The 24757-nt window shown below is 37.5% G+C and overlaps 1 long non-coding RNA gene across 1 annotated transcript in view; it reads right to left on the reverse strand.

Annotated features, from left to right (window-relative positions):
* Nucleotides 1-24757, reverse strand: part of LOC119528589 — a 166458-nt gene that overhangs the window by 129696 nt on the left and 12005 nt on the right. The gene's annotated exons all lie outside the window — the stretch shown is intronic.

Here is a 24757-nt window from a genome sequence, read left to right on the forward strand (position 1 = left end):
TATAGCAGAACAAATGAGCAATAAATGCTTGGGTGAAATCCAAAAAGTGCACACTGCATTCAGCATGAGTCAGTAACCACACCATCAGTGAGCCTACATTGTCTTCTCAGACAAATGAGCTCTCACTATACCCTGCAACCCACTTACCAGAACAAAAGCATGGATGATGAGTCACTAATGTACTAATGTTCATTCTCATTCATACAATAATTATTTCATCCATTCAACTAATGTTTATTTACCAGGATTATTATTGTTTCCTTTACATAGATGAAAATAAAAAACATGTCTCAAAGACATTTCTTACTAAAGATTCCCCATGTGGCTGAGAGGCTTTTAGGAGAGATTCTTCACCTTGCTGAAAGCCCCATCTTTTCTTATGCTCCATAACTTCACTTCCAGCTCAGGAGTGCTGGTGACATTAGGTTTATAAATGTGAGGTTGATATTTATGGAAATAGAGGTAAATTTAGACAAGTGAAAACACTGAACAAGGCTAGCATCCTGAAACCCCTAGAAAACAAAGAATGTTCTCTTTGTCTTGATCCACTACTGTGACAAATATAGTGCATCTACCAGCTGTCTTTGTCTTTGTACACTACTGAAGTTAATACAGGATAAAAATATGTGTGAAGCCATTAGGGCTAAGAAAATCCCCAGAGAGAAAATTATCTAGAATACTAAGTAAAAGCAAGGCAAAGAGGTCCAAACACCAGAAGAGAAGGGTGGGAGGCCTCAGAGCCATGAAGGGAGAAGAGTTCCACCACAACTGGGGATTCATAATCAATTCATACATCAGACTACCTCCACCTGAGGGGATAAGAACCTCCTGCAAGTCACCCCAAAATGAAGCAGCTTCACAGACTGTCTTTCAAATTCCATGAAAAGCAGCCCTTCAAGATTATATCCATTGACTATCTGTGAACCTCTATGAGCTTTTCCAACTTGCCATACCATCTATAGAGAAAGCTCCATCCTTCAAGCCATCAACACAAACAAATGATTCTATGCCCTCTCTCTCTCCTTTTCCATACACACATTTTCAGCTTCTTTCTCTGAGTAAACAGATGTGCAGCACGGCAAGAATAAATGTGAATGGAATAAACAGCTTGTTAAAGAAGTCCCACTTCTCTCTCATTTTGGGGCCATGTTCCTTCAACAATCATTCACCAAGTGCCTAACATGCAGCAGACACTGTTCTGCACATGTGAACAAAAAACACAAAAATCACTGCCTTTGTGTAACCTATAAAATTCCGTGGACTTTATATTCAAGTAGTACTGGAGGAAAACTAACTAGAAAGAGGACAAAGAAAATAATTTAAAAAATTGATTAAAACTTTCGAAAAGTCAAACTCAGATTGTCAAATATGAGTCTTCAGTCTCAAAATGTTATGAATGGTGTTCTTTCCTTTCAACCACCAACGAGTACCGTGATTGTACTTTAAGAGAATGGATGTACCTGGTGCATCATAAAAACCAATCTGAAGGAGCTCCTTAAGTGCCAGGAATTTCAAATTTAGGTGAAGGAAAAGTTGGGGTGCATTGAGCTTTTCAGTCAATACTATGTCAACTTGAATGGGATCAAAGACCCCGGGAGAAAGACATCACCCATTAAAAGAAAACAGAATACTGAGTTACATCATGCAAAAATAACATTTCATGAATTAGATGTCAGGGAAGTTTAGGCTCACTGTCTGTTAATGCTCCCTAATAGCTCCTGTCTAGACAGGGGAGATGGTCAATTGTCCAGACCTTGTCAGAATCTTATTCTTATTCTGAACAGATGCCTCATTATGTGGAGTAATTTAACATTATCAATAAGTAATTAACCAAACGACTCATGGAATTTGTAAGGAACTTGAGAGTTTTCACCTGTAATACCTACACCAAGACCTCAAGTTAGGGTACAGGTTTGCTAATGACCACATGCTATTGATTGCAAGGGACACATTTCCTTGGTTTTAGACCTAAAAGATGAAAAGTCCTTTAATTTCTGTGAAACCAAAAGGGTAGAGTCTATTGTGATTTATAAGTACTGGCTCAAGTAACATCAACAATTCAGCAATGCAGCATTTGCTGAAAAGCTGTCATTGAATACAGTGAATATACATTAGGAGTGCAGTCACTCCTAATAAATAAAAGTTTTTGAGGTTTTTTTTTTAATCCGACAAATTTGTATAAATAAGTAGGAGATAAAATCTAGTACTTAGTGACTCCCATCTGACAGGTAACTTATCTCATCAGAAATTCTGAGTTCAGTATTTTTATATCAATTTTGTAGATACAGAAACTGAGAGAGAGGTAAATCAACTTGAGTAACTTGCCCTTGGTCACTCCGTTAAAAGGGTAGTGAAGCAAGATATGAAACCAAGTCTTATCTCTCCCGGTCCTACACTGGTACATAAAACTGCTGAGCACCCAATGGGTAGAAGCTATAATCCATACCTTTGATGGATTTAAAGTTCTGTTAGGGAGATAAAACCTATAGATAGAGAAGCTAGATAATACAAGATAATACAACAGATCATCAAAATAAAGTAATACTGCCTTACAAATATATAGTGTTTTATAGTTTCCAAGATACATCCATTTATGTTGATGCTCTTAATCATAAAAAAAAAAAAGTCCTGACTCATGTTTCAAGCAATTATTCTGATGTCTTTGTTTAGCATTTGGTATTTGAGAGAAAGTGGGAGCAATTCTCACACTTGTAAAAATTAGTCTGTACTAAAACATATTGTACATCTCGAAAACCCTGGCCTAGACCATTAGTTCCCACACATGTTCAGAAGGCAGAGCACCCAAAGCCATAGACCTCCTGAGGAGAGCTATGAAATAGAGTTCCATCAAACTCAAAATATTAAAAATAAATTGGTGTGCTAAATTGGATATAATATTATGCTAGCGTAGACAAGTGATAGTACAAAAGGTTTAAGGAAAACTCAGAAGAAAAACTTAACATTGAAAATGGATCTTCCAGTGTTTTTACTTGACATTTCTGCAAATAGAAAAAAAAAGTTTATTTCTTAATAGCAGAACATCTTGACTCACTTCACAGAAGTGCCGAGGAAAACCCAAAGAACATGCAAGATGGTGGGCCAGGAATTCTGACCTCTAAACCTCCAGGCGATTATCATGCACATTCATTTGTGAGGCTGTAATCACATAGTTTACATCCATCGTAGTTGACCAAATAGCCTTCTTCAGGGTCATACTTCCATTTAGAGAACTGGAACCAAAGTATATTGAGTGTCTACTATCTGCAGACAAAATACCTTAATTTTACCTTAATTTTACCAAATGCTGAAGGAGGTACTATCATCTTCATTTGTTGATGAAACGAGTGATATCCCCAGAGTTTAACTTGTCCAAAGCCAAACAGTAAATAGTAACACCTTACTATACATAGGATAATAGTAGTCATCCCGATCTTATAGAATTATTTCAAGGATCAAATGAAAAGATATTAAAAAAAGGAATTTTGAAAATTATAAGACTTTCACCTACATTGACTGTGTTATCATCATTATGTCATAATTATTGTCAATATTATCATAATGTTATATAATATTAATATCATCAGTGGATCACTTTCTAAAAGGTTTGTTAGGGAAATCTGTCAGTTGATAGCAAATATTAGCATTGAAACGGTTTTACTTAACTTTCAGATATCAAGACAATTTTAATGATAGAAAAGCATATTTCAACAAAGCTTGAACAATATAGTTTTAAAAAGCCTGAAAAAGAGAAAAATAAATGATGACCCAGTAATTATTCAGTGATTCTATTCATTTTAGTTATACAAGCAATCTAACACTAAAGAAAATATGGTAGAAAATAGAGGAAGAAATACCATGTTTAACCCATTGAAATACCATATTCAACCACTGACAACATTTTATGGTAGCTCTTTCTAGTTTTGAACATCTGTAGTCTGCATAGCTGTATACAATACACAAGTAAATACGTGTCCTGTTTGTAATTCACAAGCGTTAAAACATAATTATTTTGTGAGTTGTTACATGACCTTTATAAACTTTGTTTATAACAGCTTCATAATAGTCCACACTATGTACTATTTAACATTCCTATTGGTAAATGATAATTACTTGTAATTCTGTGACTTAACAAAAATACTTTGTACATATATGCTTTCATTTGGAGGTTTTAGAAGACATTAGAAAAACTTTGCACAAGAACAATTTGTGATTCCCAAAAGTCTGTACCAGTCATTAGGAATTCTGGTTTCTCCAAATACTTGTTAGATTTGTTATATTATTAATTAAAATTTGCTAATTTAATTACAGGAAAACAATTATTCTCTTTTCTAAATTACATTTCTATTCTATTAATGAAAATAAACATTTCCCTGTATGCTTATTAGTTGTATCTTCTCTTTTGAAAGTTCTGTCATGTCTTTTACCCATTCATCCATTCCATTCTTAGTGCTTTTTCTTTAATAATTTGTACAAGTTCCCTTGATAAAGATGGTATTTTCCTGACCACAGACCTTTGCAAGATTTTCCTCAGTTTGATGCTTGTTTGCCTTTTTAAAAAATCACTTTAACATAGGAAAGGTTTAGTTTTATGTTTATACAAATCTCTCTTTTCCAATGTGATTTTTTTTAAGTTAAGAAACTTAGGGCTGCTGCAGAGTTTTAATAAATATTCATTGTTTTCTTAAAGTTTTCATAAAGTTCAATATGAAAATCTAACTCCTTGATAAAACCAGAACACATAATTTTGTGCTGTATCACCCAGGTTTCACCACTCAGTCTGGGCTTACTTTTTCAGTCTTAGGTTTTTTTCCACATGTTTAAAAATACTCTATTTCTTCCCAATGCATAAATGTTGGTGCTTCCCTAAGTTCTACCTTGGCCCTCTTCTCTTCTTCCTCTATATACTGCTGCTCCCAGGGAAGTCTTACCTATGCCCGCTATTTCAACTATCCCTGGTACAGCATTGACACCCAGAGCTGTATCACCAGGCCCACACAATCGTCTAAGTTGGAAATTGTCTCCATCCTATGCAGTCTTCACAATCAGATTCTGTAGATTGTGCCTCCTACGTAGCTCTTCTCCCTCTGCCCTCTTCTCCATCCCATTGCCATTCCCCTGGCTTAGGCCTTTGTCTAGGCAGCTGCAATTTCTTCCTTACTAGTCTTCTTGCCTCCACTCCTATTCCTTCCAAAACCTCTGCTGCCCAGCTCCAGATGATCTCATTATCATGCACATCCCGTCATGTAATTTCAATGTCCAAAGTTTTCTGTTCATCAGCAGACCAATAAACAAGTGCAGACCATGGGTTATAATAAGGCTATGCAGAAGAGTCTGGAAAGAGAGGTACCAACCAAGATGGAGGTATGGGAACCAGGAACTGATGAAAGATGTGAAGGTACCTGGGGATGAAAAGAAGCCAAGAGGAGGTTGCTTAGGAGGAATTCTTCACAGAGGAGCTATAGAGATAGATAATAATATCTAACATTTATTGAGAGTTTCATTTGTGACAGGCACTTTCCCTATAATAACCTATTTAGTCTGCATAATAGCCATCTGAAGTAGATAATATTATTACTCCTGTCTTACAGATGAGGAACCTGTGGCAACAGGATGTCAAAGAACATGCCCATAGTCTCAGTGCTAGCGAGTGGCATAGCCATGCATTCTGATTCCAAAATTCATGCTCATAGTGATTATGCAAAACTGCCTGTTGTGGGAGGGGAAGGAGGAAAAAGAAGAGAAACAGACAGAGAGATTGACAGAGATGTGACATTAGGTATCCTAGTTAGGTGTTCATGAGTCAGGAATCCCTGGTTATGACCTCATACTATTGTGTTGACTTTGGAACAGGGATTAAATTTCAGCATTTGTAAAATTGAGTTATTGCTACTTCCTCTTCTAATCTGTACTCAGACAAAACTTATTTTATACCTTTACAGCATTACTAAGGGATGAGAGAAACTCACCATCTTTACAAATATTTCAAGTACTGTTCTATCTCGGGGGGGGGGGCAGAGCTTAATTCCTTGAACTCTGCAATTCTTAGAAGTTTGTCCAATGGCCCCTGGGTGCCAAGTTGTTTTTCCTTCTTCCCCCCGCCTCTAGACCTACTGGAGAACTTCCCCAAATCTTGGACCCTCATTGTCAAATACTTACTAAATTTATTAAAGGAATAATAAGTGTATAATGGGAATATAGTGCAGGGTCATAAAATTAAGGACACTCATCTCTAAGGACCGTCTTTCTAATTGCGATCTTTTCCTGATGCCTTAACTCATCAGTTCACAGCTCAGATCTGGATCTAATTGGAAGCAAACACTACCCATTTATTATTGTTGTAGAAATGAAATATAGACGCCCTATGCCTCCAAGCGCATCAATTTAATGTAATTTTTCTCCCAGACATTTAATTGAAAGGAAATCCTGTTGAGGAACTTTACCTCAGTGATGAAATCAATCTATAAGTGTGGGTATTTTTTTCACCTTTCCCAGGAAGGTATCTTTTAACTATATTGACACTCAGCTACCTATACCATTTCTATAGTAATACCTTATTAACCAGGATCTCTTAAGTCCAAAAATAAAAAGCCTATAATCGTCAGCCATGGGAAATGTAGAAAATTATCATGTTATATGTGAAGTTGAATTTTTTCTCATTCCTTTGCCAAAATAATTTAAAATTATTGCTCAGAAACTCAATGATTCCCCTTCTAAACTTATTTCTGTAAAGAACTGCAGTATATGTTGTGGCTCAGTATGATGTATCACCATTTGGGAAGAAGGAAGTTACAGATTTTGGCGATTTTCCCCTGCATTTTGGGAATCCATGTGTAGATCTATGGAATGTTAACATAATCCATCCCATATGTTATTAGGCTCTTGTTTTCCATTGATTGCTATGTATAAAAGAGGGAAAAGCAATTTACAGAAAACTGGTGTCAATAATCTAAAAAGAAAATGTCATAAAATAATCTTATGGCAGTTGAAAATTAGCTGCATTACATAACAGATCAATATGAATTATAAAAGCAAAATAAATCTGAACATTTTGCCAAGAAGTTAAAAAACATTCAAGAGATGAGAACATAATTTTTCACCCTAAAACCATTATATAAACCAGTAATAAAAGTCTAAGGGAAAAGACAACTTGCAAATATTTGTGAAATTAGCCTGTCTGTCAAAAGGATAAGATGATTTGAGGGAAGAAATAAGCCTTTGGAAATCTGCTTATCATTACCTACAGTCAAAACTATTTTTAATAAACTGCCCAAGTTCACCCAGTCCTATTCCAAGGTCAAGAAGGCAGGAAAGTATCTTTGCAAGATTCCAGTTGACTGGTGGTGGTTGCCTGCTGGCTGAGTGGGAAAGCATCATGAGGCTCATCCTGGATTCATCAGGCAAGACTGCCAAGATCAATTAGTGACGTCGGCCATGGATATTTGGGTTGGGGAATGAGATGGTCGAAACATACTAAATATTGGCCTATCTTAAATCTCGAGACATGTTGTGGGACATGAGGGAAATGTATTAACATTCTTTTCCATTTTTCTTAGTTTGCATTGCTAAGTAATTTCTGGGTTGTAAAGAATGCAAATATTTAATCACGCCAAATTGTTCTTCAAAGTTGTATCATTTAATATTTCCACTAACAATGAGTAATCTCGAAATATGGAGAAAATTTCCCCAAGTCCCACAGCTATAAGTGATAGAACCAGAGTATTGCCTCTAGAGCCTGCTCTGTTCATAACTGCATTAACAGCAAAAGAATATATGTTTAGCACACGAAGCTTAAGGAAGTGAACTTGCTAAAGATGTGTTGGGCAGAATTCAGGATATAAAAGAACCACAAGTAAAGTTCTAGTGGCAATGTAGAGAGTAATTTTGACCAAAATTGAGCATTTGTCTCTGAAGCTTATCACAAAAAGAATGGGAATTCTGCATTTGAAGAAAACAGTAAGTTGACCACCCAGTTAGATTTGAATGACCCCAGCTCTGGAGAACAAATCATACACTTTCTATGTTAACTACCTGTTTCCACCTTACAGATTTATTTTTCTTGATTAAAATGAGCTTTGCATGTTTCAGAATTGTGTGGGTAGGTGGAAATTAAACAGTCCTACAAAGAGAAAGGTAAAGTGTATTTCCATACTAGGAGGATATTTTTGATCCTTTGTTGGGAGAAAATTGCCATCCATTTAGGAATACAGGGGTTAGTTTGGTCCTAAGTGATGAACCACCTCCTTTTAGATGTATTCAGTTCATCTCTGCTAGGTCTGTAATAAGCAATTGAGGTGAGGATATCTAAAAACATTTTACTTAAAATATTTTAATAACTGAGATAAAAATGGGAGTGACACAAAGGCTAAATTAATGGTATCTTTTATATACCTTATATTTACAAATATCAACCTGTTCGTAAGGTGAATCACTATTTAAAAATCTCTATATGGGAATAAAAATCAAAGCAAAACTTTTTCCAACCCATTTACCATGTGTAATATTTTATAATTGTTTCTTTTATGTTTGTTTGATATTTTAACATTGTAACATAGGATATAAAACACAAAGAATTAGAAATAGGCCTAAAATGTATTCCTTCTCAAATACATTGATTTTTGCACTTAAAATGAGTTCTGTTTTCTGTAATTACATTGCCAGACTCTGTTAATCCCAACCTTGGAGCAACTTTTACAAATACATTCTCACTGAACTTATTTAATTTCACTTTTTATATTTGGTGCAATTCAATTTTACATTAGAATTTGATTTTTATGAAAGATTCTAGAATTCTTAACCTCTCCCATGGTTATTTATAATATTAAATAGGGTGACAATTTTTCCCTAAAATTGTTAAGCACTGCATGTAAATTTTTAGTTTACAAAAATAAAAAAATTCCTTTTTCTAAAAAATCTATTTCAAAAGAAGCATCCTTAATTTTGTTGACTTTTATGGTATCATAATCCCTTGAAGTTCAGACAGTGTGGTAGACTAAATCATGTACCCTAACAAAAGACAGTGCTCTTAATCTTAATCCACATTGCTGTGGGTGTAAAACCATTTGTAAATAGTGTCTTTGAATAAGTCAAAGTGAGTCAAAGTGTGACTCATTTGTGAACAGGATCTTAGAAGATTCTATTTAGGTGTGACAAACTGAATCAGGGTGGGCCTTAATCCATATTACTGGTTGCCTTATAAAGAGGTAATTCTATCACAGGAAGAAGCCAGAAGTCAGTCAGTAGAAACCAGAAACCAAAAGAGCATACCCAAGGAGAAAGAGATCACCCATTGATGGGAGGCAGAAATTCAAGCCAAGGATCCCTGAGGGTAGCAGCAAGCCAACACTAGACTGTTACAGACTTCTGGGATGACACGTGGCCTTGCCAACACCTTGATTCTAAACTTCTAGCCTCAAAACCATGAGACAATAAATTATCGTTTAAGCCAACCCATTGTGTGGTATTTGTCATAGCAGCCTTGGCAAACTAAGATAGCCAATAAAGCATTAACCCCTTTAACATCCCCACAATAGCTCCATATAGTCTTAGTGTTTGTGTGTATGTGTTTGTATGAATGGACATATGCCATCTCTTTCATATTTAAAGTTACTTCTATAGACAGGTCATTATCCACCTGGCCAGGTAGCTAACAAGACCCAAAACCTGGAGGCAGGGACGCCTGCAGCCTGTTGTAAAGCAGGTCCTTCACCTCAGGCTGTGCAGTGCAATCCACACTCTCAATTGTCAGTCATTACAACTCTGCCTCTTGCTTTCACATTGTGCTTTCACAGATTAATCTGCTCCCACTCCAAGGCTGCAGTTTGGTCTGCTTTTGGTTTCATGGAATGCCACAGATCCACTCTATTAAAGTGCTTCAGTTAATGGGTAAAGTACTTTGTCTTACATATCCCTTCAAGGCTGCCCCAATTATACTAACTATACAGTGTTATCTGTTTTGGAGGGGGAAAAAATACAAAGATATCCCAAGCAAACCCAAATTATAATACTCATCAATAGTTTTGATTCTTACTCAAGTGACACTCCACTCCAGAGCTGATGATAAATGAGAGGTGGTCTCCTGCCCCTTCATTTTAAGTAAAGGAGTGCCTATCTGGCACATGGTCATTTATCACCCATTAGGTAAAACTCCTACTGCAAATGCTATCATGAAGTGTTTCGGTAATGAGGAGAATACTCAATTCTTTGCAGCCTTGCTCTCCATCCTTAGCAGAAACCCTTGTGCTATGATTCCAAGCCATAATGGTTGCTTACCAATTAGCAAAGCAAACCGCAAACTCTGAAATGTGTAAACGATCCTTTGAACTGGGCCCAGAGTGCCCAGGAATAAAGCTTCTCTGACCTGTTATAACTAATGTTATCACCGTTATTTCTTCCCTTCAATTATTTAGTCTTCCCCTATGCCTGGACTGGATCCCTGCTGACAGCAATGTGGAATGCAGTCATTAATTATTTTCTTGTCATTGTCCTCCCGCAGGGGTGGGGGAGGGAAGGATGCTCACTATCAAAAATAGAATGCCTTCTCTTTCTGCTAAATACGAGAATACTCTGTAATGGACATGTTATCTTGCTAACGGTAATTCCTTATATAATTGTCTTGAGAAGAGACATACTATTATTGGTATGTATCTATACATCATAGACATACAATATCGAAAATGTAAATAGATACTAAATTAAAGTAAGTGCCTTTAAAAAAATAATTATCCAAATACAACACTCAGTTATGCTAGTTATTTCAGAGTCAATGGGCCACTGAGTTATTTAAGCAATAAAAGTTTGGTGCATGTTTTTATGTGAAAATTGACATTTGAGTTATTATCATTTAGATGCATGGAAAAAACTAATAGGCAAATAACTCCATTCATGTGCGTGTGTATGTGTGCGTGTATACATATATAAAATTTTTTGTCTCTCCACGTGCTCTTAAAATCCATCAGGCTGGATAACAGCTTTCAAAAGTTACTAGAAGATTGTCATTGCACACAAATCCAATGTAATGAAAATGTCATAAAGCCTAATGATTTTTCAAATTAGAGTCTTTTTAAGGGTCATGTAGTCTTCATTTTATAGATGAGGAGGTGGAAGCTCTGAAAATGATTATCTGACCTCATTTTTCAGTTGAGGAAGCAGAGTTAGAAATGTTTAGTTGGTTATTCATATCAGCAAGCTAGTTAGAAGCACAGTGGGGGTTGATGCCCAGCTGCCTGACATCCATAAAGTAGCAGAATTATTGTTATCAAGGGCCTGACACTTAGTTCCATTTCTGTCCTTTTATTCAAGAAAAAAAGGATATAAATGAGGAGCAGCATAGTATATTTATTAAGGGCATCTACTTGAGCCAAACTGCCCAGGTTCAAGTCCCAAAAAAAACAAAAAGAAGAAAAGTATTCTTCCCTTTTATGCCTTTGCATGAGCAAAATGGCTGAAAGGGCAACAGAGAGGCAGGAATTTGAATACATCACTCAGAATTCTCTCCCACATGTCCTGCCAACTGTCATTCTAGGGAATTCCAATCATAACTTTTAGTCCCACCAATCACCACTGTCCATCTCTACAAAATAATATAATCAGAGCAAATAACACTTCTGGTTTTCAACATACCGAGACTAAGGATGAAAAGCTTCAGCTAATCAATTTAGTTGATAAATGCATAATGAGACTGGCTTGAGGGAGAGTTGCTGAGAAGTCACATGGGAAAGACCATCACAATCACCTGCTATTGAAAAGACACCATCTGTTTTGCAAGTTTTCTTCTTTTTTAATTCCTTCCTTTGATATTTCACCTTTTATTACTTTTCTTTTCTTGCAACAAATTTTATCTTTCACAAAGCAAACAGAAACCAAACGCAAATTGCTCTGTAAGTTAGATCAATGATTAAAGGTTAAAGTAATTTCTCACTGATGAGACCAATCAGAGATTGAACAGCAGGGGAATATAGGAATTTTAGTCTTGGGTCTGCCTAAAATAAGTAAGTCATTTAATCTCTCTGTTTCTTCACCTGTAAAACTGATATAATCAGCCACAGTAGTTGCAAGATACAAAAAAAGAGACAATTAAGTCCTATATTATTATTTTTAACATTATCTGATTTTTGTTAGTTCCCAACCTTTTATTCACATGATAAGCTAAAGTCAACTCTCATCACTCTACCTGGTACTACAAGATTTGTATATTCCAATTTTTTTCAACAATAAAACTTGAGATAGAAAATTCTGGCCAAAGTATCTTGAGAAATGATTTTAGTATTTGATACGTGAACCAAGTGTTAATAAAATAAATCACAGCAGCACATAACTCATTTCATGTCTCCTCTGATTGGTTAAACACAGAGCTGCCAGAATCTAAGGGAAGATTAGGGGGGAAATAGGTCCAAGTGTAAATTGTGTTTATAAAGTTCATCTGCCATCAAAGCTTATCTAAACTTCAACTAAAATTTACAGCACTCTGGGTTATACCATCTCATCAGTGCTCCAAGCTACATTGGGTATTCTTATCTTTGTATACCTTATCTGATTGACTTAAGAGCAGAAAGAGAAATTATGTTCTACTTCCTGCTGTCCTGTCTTCCCAAGCTAAAAGTGTCTAGCCCAGAGTTGTCACCATAAGTGAGCTGAGACATTTGTCAAAAACACTAGAGTGTATTTTCTATGTAGGGGTATCCTGGAGTGTTTCTCCTGAATTCATCTTCAAGGAGTTTACAATCTTTTGATAAAGAATATTTTGGAATAGCAGCATATTGACAAAGTAAATGTCAGCACACAATTCTAATGGAATGACAGACAAAGTCAAGCATCACTGAAATGTAGATTACAAATTCAGAAGTAGTGGCATTACTTGACAAGAATGGGTAAAGGAGGTGAAGGTAAAGATGAAATTTGATAAAATAAAATAAAAAAACACTATGAATATCATTCACGTTCAATAAAGTTCCCAAGATGTTTTTAATAACTTTTAAGGACTCCTTCTTACCCTCACATAAAATTCAATCCCCTACACAAAACATGATTAATTCAACAAATAGTTGTGCAATACTTACTTGGTTTGCTTCCTGGTATCACTGTAACAAACTACCAGGAACTAGGTAGCTTAAAACAAAAGAAAATTATTCTCTCACAGTTTTGAAGTATAGAAATCCAAAATCAAGTTGTCGGTAAGGCCACACTCTTTCTGAAAGCAATAGGAGAGAATCAAACTTCCCTTGCCTCTTCCAGCTTCTGGTGTTTGCCAGCAATCCTTGGCACTCCTTGGCTTGTAGATGCACCACTCCAATCTCTGCCTCAAGACCTGACAGAAATCCTCCCTGAGTTTCCAGCCTGATTACCAGCCATACAGATTTCTGCTTCAAGACGACAATATTAACTCCTGCTTGAGTTTCTAGCCTGCCAGCCCCTATGGGTTTCAGACTTGCCAACTTCCACAGTTGTGTAAGTCAATTCCTTAACATAAACATCTTTAGATACATAGAAAAATAGATAGGATAGATAGATAGATAGATAGATAGATAGATAGATAGATAGATAGACAGATGGACATATAGATCTGTCCCCACCTTCTATTGATTCTGTTTCTCTGGAGAACCCAGACTGATACACTTACTATGAGTGAGGCCAGGCCGTGGGGAGATAGCAGGGAACATGGCGCTTCAATCCCCTAGACAGTTCCCACATCTGTCCTGTACAAAAACTCTATACAGCTGAAGTTCCATGACAATCCACTTAATTCTGCTTTCTTACCTTTGCTTATCCAAAAAGACTTCTTCCTTTGAAATCCTTGCCACCCTTCAAGGCTTAGCTCAAAAGATCAGCTTCATAAAGCATGTGCTAATCCCTGGGGCAGAGTTAGTTGACCTCGGCTGTGACCTCCAAAGCCCAATTGACCTCTTTGGCCAATTAATTAATAATCAGTTAATAAATAAATGAATTAATTCATTGGGAAGCATGTCATAAATGGAAGGGAAAGTGCACTTTGGAGACGTGCTCACAGAGGGTCCAACATCAAGCTGTTCACACACCTATCAAGCCCCTTCCCTGTCCCTGATCCCACCCTCCTAAGGAGATGGTGTTGCAGATTTTCTCCTAGTGGCAGTAGTGTCACTAAGACTGGTGCTGACAATTATGGAAGAATTGGGTAAGTTAGGACAAAATGATGAGAATTCACCTAGTTTTGAAGTCAGACATGTAAAATAAATACTTCAGATTGAGAAACATCAATTCCTAAAGGATATTACTCATAAGGCATTTTTACTAGTGCATACTTCTTAGGAATGGCATGAGAGAGGAAGACGCTTGTCAGTGGTCATCGGTGAGAAGTGTTTCCTTTTTCCTTTTGTGGACCAAGGGAATCAGTGCTAGAGACGCTAGCTCACCACTAAGGTTAAACTTAGACCCTCAAGGAGAAAGCCACCCATAAAAAAAGTAAGCCTGCATTTGAGATTCAGATTTATCATATATTTTCAATTTTTCTCTTGAGAGAAATCTATTTAGAAATAATGAATAATTAAAATTAATACTATAAAGCATATTCTTAAATCTTGTTGCAGAAAGTCTCATTTTTCTTCTCTTATTATTTCCTCATAATTTAACGGTGGGCAGCTATCCTAGACCCGGGAAATTGGGAGCTCATAGCACCTTTCAAGATTTGCTTATTCACTAGTTTTCCTCACAAGGGGTAGTTGATGCTTTTTCTTTTTCTTTTTTCTTTTTTCACTCACTTTTTTTGGTTTCCCATTGTAGTGGGAGAAGTGCCTACAAATATTGCCGATGAGTCAGAAACTACACATTCTCTGCTAACGTCTGTGAGAAGCCAAGTACTGAGTGAGCATAACCATTTGCAAAATGATTTCTGTGAAAGAGTCCAAAACTGGCTTTCACTTTGCCCTATCCATTTGAAGAAAATTTGCTTTTGGTAACAGGCAGGGCTTGTCTACGCTATTTGCAGCCCACTGACAAATTTCAGTTTGCCTTTTCTCACCAGAGGCAAATTGGGCACATAAAGCACTGCTCTAGTGCTATTTTCTAATGGAAAGGGGGAAATTCTGTGGAACCTACCGGCAAGCCAGGGCAGGGGAGGGTTTTTTGAAACCACAGCCTTTAACTTGAATGGGAATTCTCTCTCCTCCGATTTCAACTCCACAATCGCATTTCATCAGATAATGGACATATCAGCCATGGTTCTTAAGTAGCCAACAAAAAGAACCAATTGATTTAAACAGAAAAGTAATGTTTTAAGGACACTAGGAAATTTTTGGCATCTTTAGGAGGATGGAGAACCAGGCCTGGAGGCCCCGCACAGCATCTCACATCAGCAGCCCTGAGCGTCCTCCTCTTCCTCTTTCGCAAACCACATGTCTCCGGGTCTGCCCTCACCAGAATGGGTCCTTCTCAGCACCTGCTTCTCCCCATCAGCAGTACCTTCCAAACCTGTGACCTGCTTGTGGGCATCTCTGGTGGGCAGCAGCTAGATCCGGGGCTTGTGCCATATCTTTAAAAAGGCTGGAAAAATTAGTTCCTAATATCTTACTTAAGAGACAGATGGACATTTAAGGTAGAAAACCTTAGGTAGTCATGTTTAAAGGTGTCAGATTGCCAAAAACAATGACAAACATCCATTCCCTTGGTTCCTTGGCAAGTTGGAATGCTGGGCAAATTGGAATATTGTCTGACATTCTAGGTGAGAGAGAATAAGAGGACCAGAGGAGGGTAGCGTGCTTCTGTTCACCTGTTCTACTCCCACAGGCCACTTGCCACTTGTTCGTGATTTAATAGCTGAGTATCTATTGGCAAATTACTCAGCATCTCTAGTTCATGCCCTCGACCCTCCTGGGATCTCTCTGCTTTTACTCTGGCCTTCCAGCAGCTTTTTTCCACATACAAGCCAAACTTAGCTTTTTTATATCATAAATCTGATGATGTTACTTCTTGACTTAAAACCCTCCAAAGGCTGCCTAAGCACCTTACTATAGCATGCAATACCCTGTAGGAATTGGCAACCCATCCTGCTCCTCATTAATTATGCCCCAGCCCCAGTGACCTTCCAACACATCCAAGTTTTTCCAACTGAAGACTCCTGCACTGGTCATTTCCCCCGCCTGGGATGCTCTTCCTCTGGGCTGCTGCATGAGTGACTCCTTTCCATCATTCAGGTCCAGCTCAAATATCACCTCCTCAGAAAGACCACCCTATCTAAATTGGATTGCCTATCCTTATTGCCATCTCCCTTTTAAAATCATAGTTCTTAATACCTAAAGTATCTTGAACTATTTATTGAGCTGTTTCCTTTCTGCCGACACCACTAAGAAAGTGAGGCTCATATTTATCTCTATATCCCAATGCTTAAAATTGTGCCCAATTAAGAAGCCTTTATACTGTGTGACAAACTGTCTCTATTCCTTCCACTTCCTGCCTAATTCCAGGCTTCCCTTTGCCCCACTTCCTTGCAACCAGAGTTCTCAGTCATGTGTTTGAGCAGATGGGAACTCCCACTTCCCCTGAAGCAGATGGCTTCCTCCATGGCTGGTGTAGGCAGGTATCAGTAATCTGGGAGTTGAGCGCATGATCAGAATATAGAGGGTTGTGAAGCTTGGAAGAAACTGAGTGGGAGAGCAGCTAAGATTGGAGATATCGGGCAGGCCAGAAGTCAAGTGGGCAAAGATATGACAAAGGTGGCAATGGATACAGACTGTTAATGACAGTTGGTTGACTTGCTGTCTGACCAGGGCCTAATGTCAGCTGCTATTCCTTCTTAGATGAGTGCAACAGGGAGAAGCAGACAGGGCCAAGCACACATGATCATCCTGTGCCTCATCAAAGATCTGTTTCTTGGAGACAAAAGGACAGCAGGATTAGCTAAACATTCATATGCTTGTTAATACTTCTTGTTAATTCATTCTCCCAAGACCAGTCTATTCCAAATGGAAGAGGGGTGTATTTAGATTGAATTATCCCAGTGATATCAGAGGTATCTTTACATTCTTGGCTACAGTTTAGAAAGAAAGATTGCATCCTTTTCTCCTCAAGTCTTATTTTAATTACATTTCTTCTTGACACTTAAACTGGTTCTACTCCAAGTATAGCCTCAAGTGAGCTCTTCCTCAAACAGAAGACAAACATCCAACGACAATTGTTAACATCACAGATCTTAATCTGAACATTGTGATAAGTTAGGTAATGGTTTCAGTCTTATATACTTTCCTTTTAATTATCCCAGATATCCAAATAATCACTTGCTCTTCCCTCTGCTTATAGAGACACAGCCACGATGTTGGGAACTGTGGTTGTGGTTTGGCTGTAACTCTTTGCAGTAGTGCTAACAGTCATGCTGGATCCTCCTTCCCTGCTCACTCATAGGCCTGCTTAGTTCCATTTTGATGAGGAGAAAAATCTTTCTTCATGTCCCCAGCCCCATGAAGGGGATTAAATCTTCTGCCCTCTGATCTACCAGGGCCCCGGGCTATTGAATGGTAGGTGACGAGTGGGCAGGGAGGGAGGTGCTCCACCTCTCAGTCCTTCCACTCTGCCCTAGGTCCCCTGTGACTGAAAGTTTTCACCCTTGTCCCTCCAAGCCACCCTCCCCCTTTCATTCATTTTTAGGTAATTCTCTGCCTTCTCTCTCACCTTCCCAAGGCACTGTGTTATCTAATGGCTCCAAGGGGTGGAGGAGGAGAAATGGGCCTCCAAACAAGCTTCTTCTCTGTCAGTTTGGTAGGTTTCTTCAAATCATTGTTTCTCCTTTGTGGTGGTGTGGTGGAGGGAAAAAGGCCCCCCAATCAAGTAAGAGAGAAGATGGGGAGATAAAAACCCAGAAAAAAACTAGACTATTCCTTGGAGATATAACACTGGCATGGTGGCAAAAACTGAAACCATTGGAGATAGTTAGGCACTTCCTCATAAGGGAACAGTTTCCCATGGAACCTAATGGCTGGATGCAGCAAGGCCTCGAGAGTAACTGGGACCTCAGGACTCAGGTTCTGCCTAGACCCTTTCTCTGCCATTTGTCTCTTATCTAAGTGCATTGATTTCCCTCTCTTCCTCTTCTCTCTTGCATTCCAGCTCACTCTCTCACTCTGATGCTTATTCTACCTCTTGACCCTACTCTCTCTGTCCAGACTAGCTTCCTCACTTCTCTTGTCCACAGAAAAGAACATGACCACTGATGCCTCCTGGCTATATCTGCTACAGGTCCAAATTATCAGAGAAAGGACTCTGACCATCCCACCCTTGAACTGATCAATGTGGAAGGTGCTGGGATAATGTTATATGGACATGGCAGTCAGAGCCAGTCCTGCAAGCACTTGGAATGAAAACATGGAATGGATTATGGAGAGAGAAAGAACATAATAGATATCTGCTGCATGATTTATTTATACTACATGGTGAATTGTCTTTCTAATTTGTAAGTAAATACTATTAGCATCACACCGGTTGCCTACTGTGTGTGTGTATATATATATATAATCTCACTTGAGAACAGAGAAAAGTACTAGACCCTTAGAAATTGTTGCAAATCTTTCCATGTATTAGACATCAATCTTTCAAAAATCTATTTCAGCTACACTTAACTAAAGGTGGGCGCCTGCACTTACTTCAATTGTGAGAAAATTCCTAGGTCTCTATGTACTTGTCCATAAGATTAAATGCTTTATTATAAATTTTTAACAGATGGAGGGCTTTCTTCACTTACCATAATTCTCATATCATTAAGCCAAATAGAAGTAAGGGAATTAGAAAATAACAATGCATAAAGTAAATATCAATTTCTGCTCCTTTATAATTTTATCAGGACTAAAATTTTAATGTCATTTTTTTTCTCCCTGACTCTATCTTTCCTCAGGGTCCTACCTTCAATCATGCACCTCGCAATCCAAATAAGATAATAGGAGCTCAAGGCATTCTTGCTGAAATTAACTGTATCTCATAGGTGTAAAGCATTGCATGTTAGATTTTGCCTCTTCTCCTCTGACGGGCAAGCAAAAAGAGCAGGGGTAAATTTTAAATCTATGTAAATAAATGTTGGAAGTCCTTTATGGAAATGTCCAGAACATTATTCATTATTGTCTTTGCAACTCTAGACTGTGAGTTTTTCTTTTTTAGAATTAGCAGTAGGTGTGGTTCCCCTAGGGAAGGACTAAAAATATTCTGCTCCACATATGGTTTTCTTGGTGCTATTGCAGGTATGCACTTCCCTGCTAGATGCAACAGCCTATATGCTATTTTAATATATTCCAGATCATTTGCCAGGGCAAGAGCAATTCATTCTAGAAACATTTATTAAGCAGCTCCTCTATTCCAAGCATTGCATAATTCTAATAAATCAAAACCTAAGATCAGTGGGTATGGCAAAGAAATGGTTTTGCTTTACCTTCCTGATAGAAATTCTACATCTTTCCAAAAACCATAACTATTAAGATTGAGTATATAAATTTTAAGTTATGGTTTGTCTGCCATTCCAGTTTTCTGATGGTTTGTCACGTTTCTACTCTTTCCATAATCATAAGTAGTTTTCAAAAGTTGAAAGCTGCTCCTTATCTCTTGGTTATTTTTTCCTTATTTTAAAATAGCTTAAACTAAGATTTAAATGTATGTGGCTTTTTTTTTCTTCCCCAAGAAGAAAAACTGAAATTATTATGTTCCCTTCTGGTGGAAGAAAAAAAAAATGCTTTTAAACTTTTTCTTAGAAAAACTGAAGATAAAAAAATTAGCAGACTTTTCTAAAAGAAGGTTAACCTTTTTTAAAAGAAGGTTAACCTTCTAAAAGAAGGTGTTTAGAGTTGTCTGCAAACCAGATGGAGAAGACATGGTCAGTATCAGTTTACTCAGATCACTGTATCAACCAATACCAAGAGTGGACACATAAAAAACCTCCTTAGGGGAAAAAGGTCCTGGCATGAAGAACTGAAATTAACAAAGGCATATATCTAATAGGAATGTGAAGGAAATGGAAATTATCAGCTGACACAGCAATAAACTTTTGCTTTAAAGACCATATGAAATGAATTAGCCACGTCTTGAATGCACTGTCAGCACTCCTTTTAATTTAACACCCCTCCATAATGTAAAAATGACTTAAGTGTGCATGTAACTATACTGCTAATGAATGGTTGGAAAGAAGGAGGTCTTTAATAAAGCATTTCTGTGAAATCTCTGAATTCAGCAGATAAATAGGATTTCCCTCCCGACTGGCTATTAAGGCTTTGACATATTCAGCAACTCCATATCCATGGAGTACGGTTTTGCTCTTAATAGATTCTGCACACAATACTAATGACATCTTTTATCACAGGGCTTTAAAGTGTTATACAGCTACATTTTACTATCTTGATTTGCAAACAGAGATTCAGAAAGGTTAAGTGATTCCAGATCCAATTCTTCCTCTGTCCTCATTAAGCTTGCAGGGCTTTGCCCGAGCCATATCTGGGAAGAAAACAAACCGTGACACAGATTACACCTTCCATCTGGGTCACTGCAGCAGTTCTTAGTGATCCATCTGTACTGATACACGATATATGGGTTGGGAACATCAACTACCATGCTGGCGAGACCTCGGCTCACCTTGATCTCCTCCTTTCTGAACTCCTGCTGTACTCATCCTTGACTCTCACATGGTGCTTTTAATCATTCACTAGTCTCCATTGCTGCTGAATCATTTCATGTTCACTTATTCAACTGGTACACAACTATGAAACATTTAGTGTAAAGAGAACTCTATGCCAGGCTGGTGCCTAAGGTTTTTCCTTTGTAAACTTAAATACCTCCATCTTATTTAAAAAGAAAAGAAGAAAGAATTTGAGGAAACATGCTTTTCCATTGCAGAGAGGAATTTGTACTCACTGTCCTCAGGAATCATAATCCAGGAAACAAGGTAGGACACTGTGGTGTTTATTAGAACTCTCGACAAATATTCCAATTCATCTCTTCTCCTGGGCTTAAAGTAGAATTGAAATTCCCTGTCTTTCTGAAGGTGGATGTGAATAAGTGACTTCTTTTGACCAATGAAACATGAGTTAAAGTAATGTGCATTGTTCCATGCTTGGAGCTTTAAGGCCAGTAGGCAATGCCCCACCTTCCTTTTGTCTTACCTTGGTGTTCTCACCTTGGAGCTCTCATCAACCAGAGCCTTTGAGTGTCTGCTATGATCAGAGCCACTTCCTCAGCCTGCATTGACTATGTAGCATGAGAAACTTTTATTGTGTCAAACCACTGAAAAATGTTAAAGCATCCTTATTGAGATATAATTTATATGCCATAGAATTCTCCCATTTAAAGTGTTCAGTGGTTTTTAGTATATTTACAGAGTTGTGTAACCATCACTATAATCTAATTTTAGAACAGTTCATCATGCCAAGAAATCATATACCCATCAGGAGTCATGCCCCATTTCCCCCTTGTCCCACAGCCCTAGGTAATCACTAATCTACTTTCTATCCCTGTAGAGTTTCCTATACTGGACATTTCACATAACAGACTTTTTATAATATGTGGTCTTGTATGACTGGCTTCTTTCACTAAGCATACTGTTTTTGAAGTTCATCCATGTTGTGGTATCTCTCAGTAGTTTGTTCCTTTTTATTGCTGAATAGCATTCCATTGTATGTATATATCACATTTGTTTATCCTTTCATTGATGGACATTTAGGTTATTTCCACTTTGTGGTATTTATGTATCACGCTGCTACAAAAATTCGTGTTCAAGCATTGTGTGGATTTTTTTTTATTATAGCCAGTCAAGTGGGTGTGAGTGAAATCCCACTGAGGTTGTACTTTGCATTTCCCTAATTAGAAACAATGTTGAATACACTTTGTTGTACTCAGTAAATCTTGTTTGAAGAAGTGTCTACTAAAATTCTTTGAGCATTTTACAATGGGGTTATTTGTCTTCTTATTGTTGAGTTAAAAGAGTTCTTTATATATTCTGGATACAAGTCCCTTATCACTGATACGACTTGCAAAGATTTCTTCTGTTCTGTAGGTTGTCTTTTCACATTCCTGATGATACTGTTTATAAGACAAAAGTTTTTAATTTTGGTGAAGTCCAGTGTTTCAATATTTTCTTTTATCACTTGTGCTTTTGGTGTCATCTAAGAAATCATTGCCTAACCCAAAGTCATACAGATTTACTCCTATGTCTTCTTGTAAGTGTTTTAGAGTATTAGCTCTTACATTTAGATCTGTGATTCATTTTGAGTACATCTTTGTGCATCATGTGAAGTAGGGACAGAAATTCATCCTTTTGCATTCATCCTTTTGGATATCCAGTTGCCCAAGAACCATTTTTTGAAAAGACTCCTCTTTATTCCATTGAATTGTCTTGGCACCTTTGATAAAAATCAATTGCCCAAAAGCATAAGGTCTTATTTCTGGGCTCTCAAGATTCCAATTCTATTTTAGTCTACACATATTTATTCTTATTCCAGTACCATAAAGTACCACCATGTATTAATATTGAAATAAGTCGTGAAATCCAGAAGTGTAAATCCCCCAACTCTGTCCTTTTTTGCAGGATTGTTTTAGCTATTTGGGAGTTTTAGTACTGCCATCTTAAGAAGAGTCTTTTGATCTATTGACATGGGAAGTCTTTCTGTTTATTTAGGTCTTCTTTAATCTTTTCCAGTAATGTTTTGTAGTTTTTGGCATTTAAATCTTACAATTCTGTTAAATTTATTATTTTATTATTTTTGATACTACTGTGAATGAACTTGTTTTCTTAATTTTTTTCCATGTTCGTTGGAATATATAGAAATGCAATTGACTTTGTATTTTGTTCTTGTATACTCCAACCTTAATGAACTTATTTTATTAGTTCTAGTAGTTTTTTAGTGGATTCCTTGAGATTTTCTACATACGGGATCATACCATCTGCAAATACAGTTTTACTTCTTCCTTCCAAACTAAAATGCCTTTTGTTTCTTTATCTTTCCTAATCACCCTGGCTAGAACCTCCAGGACAATGTCGGAGAAAAGAAACTGGGATATTTTGAGGGTGTTTGTTATTGTAGCATAACTTCTCCTATCTTGACTGATATAGATATGAACCCAGTTATTAATAATGCAAATACAAACAGGAACAAAATACAGATGGATTCCATTTAGTTGGCAAAATCAGGTAATTCTTTCCAAAGAGGTGACCTGGGGAGGATAAACCTTGAAGGATGGGAGCAAAGCCATTCAGCATGGGGAAACAGAATCTTAAGTTCTGTATCTTGACTTCAGGAGAAACATGTAAAGGAAGAGTGGAAGAGAAGACAGTAAACACAAGTTAGGAACAGAATATTTGTGAAAATCTGTACTGGAGATTAAGAATGGAGATGGAGAAGTCAATTAGGAGGGTCTTGCAAAGGACAAGATAGTGCTGCCTGTTTCCTGTTGCCAGATCCCTTCATCGTTCATATTTACAGCCTCAACACTACCTACCTCCCACCTTCCCAAGCATCTAGAGTCCTTATCTCCAAGCCAGAGGATATTTACTGCCTACTGAGCATGAATCTAAACAGATGAAACTTGTCCCTTGGCCCACTCTCATCTTGGACTTCAATACCAGGGAAGGTATTGTGCTTTTCTACTTTCAGATAGCAAGATTTTCTTTGGGATTTTATGATCTCTTTTTGTTCTTTGACACAGCTCCAAGGACTCCACCTGCTTTCCTCTCCTTGTTCATGCTGCTCCAGCACATACCTTACCTAGATTTTCACATTTCAGTGAGACTGGCTATGGAGTAAAATCCAATGTCCTTACCTCCTATTGGTGGCCCTGAAGCCCTTGTTCTCAACCCCCAAAAACAAGACACAAAGTGGTAAAATTCCTCAAAAGGTGTTTTTGTTGATTGGTTTATTTGATTTTTTGTTTTACTAGACTCCAGGGATATAAACCAGAGATGACAAAAACTACAAAGCTTAAGAAATCTAACAGTTTTGCTGCCACAGTCCTCTTTTGAATCAATAACTAGATGTCCTACTGTGCTTCTGTACTAACAATAACTGCCATCACTTAGTAGCAGACATGCTGCTAGGTCCTTTATTCAAATTAAGATGTTTACGATTCTCCACTGTAAAGTAGGCATCTGATATCCATTTCACAGAGGAGGACACTGAGGCTTAGAGGAGATTTACTCGACTATGGTCACAGCCAGTAAGTGTTCGACCCAGTACTGGAACCAAGATTTATTTATCCATCTCCAAAACCCATACCTCACCGTTATAGCCTACTGCAGCCTTTGTTCACCAAACCCCTTTTTTACCCCTGGCCTTATTTTTTTTTTTTGGCATTTTGACCCCTTATTCTATCAAGCCCCGTTTACATGTTATGATAGCTTGAATTATATACCCCAGAAAAAAACATGTTCTTAATCCCATTCTTAACATGCCCTGGCTGTTAAGACAAATACACCTCAATGGGTTAGCTTAACACTGGGAATGCACTGGCTCACAGTGAAGAGGATAGAAGGTTGCTTCCTCCTAAGTTTGGTAGCCTTCTGGCAGTATGGAAATCCTTGGATTTCTTGGCTTTCCTGTCACATGGCAATGTCTTCTCTTTTCTTTTACAAGTTTTGTTTACTTCTTTTTTCTAGCTCCTCTCCATGGCTTTCTCTATTTATGTCTGAATTTCATTTTGTTTATAAAGCACACCAATAATCCAGATTAAGGCCCAACCTGATTCACTTGGGCCATGCCTTAACCAATTTTTGAAAGGTCCTATTTACAATGGGTTCACACCCACAAGAATGGGGTTAAGAACATATTTTTTTCTG

This window comes from Choloepus didactylus, chromosome 3, assembly GCF_015220235.1.
Source record: "Choloepus didactylus isolate mChoDid1 chromosome 3, mChoDid1.pri, whole genome shotgun sequence".
NCBI lineage: Eukaryota > Metazoa > Chordata > Mammalia > Pilosa > Megalonychidae > Choloepus > Choloepus didactylus.